A 3496-nucleotide genomic window follows, 5' to 3' on the forward strand; every position below is an offset into this window, starting at 1 on the left:
ACGAGCAGTGTATCCACTGGTTCTAACGAGCAAAGCTAACATGTCATTTTTCTTTAAACTCTGGAGCAACTCTAAATATTATGGACCATTGTTCAAACCCACGTCTCCAGGGGCCGATCTCTTCAGGAACAAGAAAAGGCACAATTAATCCTTAAAGATGTATTCACCTTTAAAGCCGTAATTGGTATTTTTCAGACGTGTGGGGCAAAAATTACGGCGCTGCGTTTGATCATATTAGCGTGCTCTGATATCAGATTATAGATGCTAGCATGGAAACAGGGATGTTTTCAGCCTTTTAGCCGACGCTGCCGTGACCTTTAACCCCAGGTGCTGCCAGATTACAGCAGATTACAGCAGATCAACAAACGCCGGCGGCTGCGGAGCCTCGGCGAGGCCGTGGCGGAGGAAGATTAATTAAACGACATCAATAAGAGCCTGGCAGGAGTGATTCTGCTTCATCTGGGAGCGCAATCAAGTGTGGAAATGTCAATCTCATACCTGCGGTTGTCATCATTAGCAAGTCAGATGATCACCGTGGGTGAACTTTATTTTCAGGAAGTTTTCTCGGACATTTCTGATAGTCTGATGATCACTATGGGATGCTGTGTGTGTGTGTGTGTGTGTGTGTCCACGAGAGAACGCGTGAGAGGAGGCGGCGGCGTTGGCATTGATGGAGGGGCGGCGAGGAGAGGGGGCGAGCTGCAGCCTGCTAAGCCCAGACCGGCTGGCTCCGGAGGGGCTGCACCTAGGCACAGAGATGCCTTTGTCGGGGTAATTATCCTGACGCTCACCCTCTGCTGGTGGAGCTGTCTGCTTTTTAGGGCGGCTAGAACGCCAGCGCCACCATTCATGGCCCCGGGGGCGGGGGGGGGAGATGTTTCAGGAGTTCCCTGCAGAAGGTCGTGCCAGCTCGTCTCTGGTCAGGTGTCTGGAGGTCTTGGGTTTGGGTTATCCAGACACCGGTGAGGAACACAGGCGGGAACTCTATAGGTTTGATGATGCAGACGGGTTTATCGGGACTGTCAGGGAGAAACGGGGGGGGGGGGGGGGGGGGCAGATGGGAGCACCAACATCAGGGGTTTAAGGTTTAGTCCACAACTTCCTGATCCTCTCACTTTATACAGATTTTTCTAAAGACTAAAATCCTCCCAGTGCTGACCAAAACACCCTAAATAAACCAAAAAAGATCATAACAGTCTGTGATTGCAGGTCCTTTTCCAAGTTTTCTAAATTGCCATGACAACGAGGCTTCTGATTGGACGCTTCTACCCACCTTTTTGGTGCCACTGAGCCACCGTCCAGAGAAGGGACAGCCGCGTGACCCCCCCCCTCCAGCAGAGCTGAAACCATCCGCTTCGGTCCTGAACGGATCCCAGACCTTCAGACCTGCAGGACGGGCAACAGAAGCGGCTCAGAGCGGCGGCGGGCGGCCTCCGACCGCAGGCTCCGCGGCGGTAGCTGCTAATTGGTGATTGGGGTCTGAGGTCTTGGAAGCACCTCAGATCTCAGCCAAAAGTGCCGCCGAGGGAAGTTCCCAGTCCAAATAATAACGCGCACGAGCGGCCGTGCGTCCCTGCAAGAGGACACAAGAGCGACTCGGGCTTATATTTACATTTTTGAGTGAATATTTTCATGAAACACTAACTGGAAGTCGATATGTTTGATGCAAAAAGCAGACGCAGGGGTAGAAAATCCCAGCTCCTGCCACCCTCCTCCTCCATTTTCTTGTCTGGTTTCACCACAGGACTCGCAGCCACTGCCCACAGACTCCAGGCCTCATGATCCCTGGATTATTTTCATTACTTTGACACATTTATCATCCTCCTCTGACGTATTTTTATCGGCATTTTATGGTCGGCTCAGGAAATTGAATTAAACGCTCGGTTAGCGGGCCATCGCAGGACTCCGGTTGTGAGAGGAACGCGGCTGCGCATCTCACACCAGATCAGACGCGGAGTTCTGGCGGAACCTCCAGGTTCTGCCGTGACCGGAAGTCTCCACATAAGACGGAAACATTTGGAACTTTCCTGTTTTCCTTTTGGGCCCCATCGGGGAGACGTTAGCGGAACATGCTAGTTGCTAAGATCTCGTTCGAAGGCATCGCAGACACTTCTTGTTTTTCTCAGACCTTCTAATATTTTGATTCGACGGTGTAATTTCTTCCTCTCCTCGTCTCTCCTCGGCTCGGCGCAGGTGGTCAGTCGCCGCCGGGCGCCGGTCTTCCACCTCGCCGCTGAGTTGATTAGGCTCGCTGAATAGCTCGTTTGGCCGCTACAAAAACCAAGAAGTCAGAGTAAATCATGGAGAGGGCAGTTGATGGTAATGACCGAGCCATCGATGATTGAGTCCATTCACGGCTGAAGTGGCTGCAGAGGGGGTCGCCGGCGCCGTCACCAGGGCGCAGTGTGCGCCGCTCTCATTACTGTCCATTGTCTGGCTCCTTTCTGACGGCTGTAAAGGAAGTGGAAGAGAGAGGAAAAGGAGAAAAAAGGTAAAGATTAAATAATGGCCTTGCTGGTGGTATGGATTGGTTGATGGTGGAGTGATAGGAACCGGACCCTGGACGTGTGTGTGTGTGTGTGTGTGTGTGTGTGTGTGGACCACACTTGTGTCAAGATGGTCGAGGTCCATGATGATGATGCTAAAAGGAACAAAGAACCCCAGAAGCCTCTCCATCTCCAAATCATCTCATTTGTTTGGGGCTCCTTCTTTACACACACACACACACACACACACACTCTCTCAAATCAAGCTAATGTGCCCATTTCACTAGGAGAACATGCAAACCCCACACGCTAACCTGGAGCCTTATTGCTATGACAACCGCGCTATTCCATTGTCGCTTGGCTTCCATTTGGAGGTAGAAACAAATACTTCCTCTTTTTTATCCCGGTTCTGGTCACAGGGAGATGCAGCCTGGCCTCTTCCCTCTGTTAAAAGCAGCAGAATGAACTTTTGGAGACACACAGTAGCTCCTCCTGATGCATTGGGGGGGGGAGTCGAGTCATTTCTATTTATTTATGACATTTTTTTGGCATCGGGAAATGAAAAACAGGTGAAGACGGTCCGGGACGAGCCGCAGAGGAGAGCAGACGGCTCCGGTTTATTAGCGACGCCCCTCAGGAACAATTCATTTTGTCTAAAGTTGTATAAAAACAGCCCTGGCAAGGAAATCAAAACGCTGCTTCTAATGAACAGATGTGCTCCACATGTGTCTCATGTGAACCAAAGACAGAACCGAGCGCACATCTGTGCTTCCAGAGGCTCGACACGTCCTCCCGATGCTTCCTGTCAGTTAGAGTTGGGTGAGATTATTAGATTATTATCAGAATCCGATCAGACGGTGCAGAAATCGAAGTCTCCTGTCAACAGAAAGGGGGCGCTGTTGCGCTGACGTCGCCATTAAATCTGACATTAATTCTGATTGTGTTGATTTAATGTTCCAGATTGACTCTTTTGACATGGTGCATAGAATCAGACACAGCGAGGCGGGTCG

This window comes from Takifugu rubripes, chromosome 12 (genome assembly GCF_901000725.2).
Source record: "Takifugu rubripes chromosome 12, fTakRub1.2, whole genome shotgun sequence".
Classification (NCBI taxonomy): Eukaryota; Metazoa; Chordata; class Actinopteri; order Tetraodontiformes; family Tetraodontidae; genus Takifugu; species Takifugu rubripes.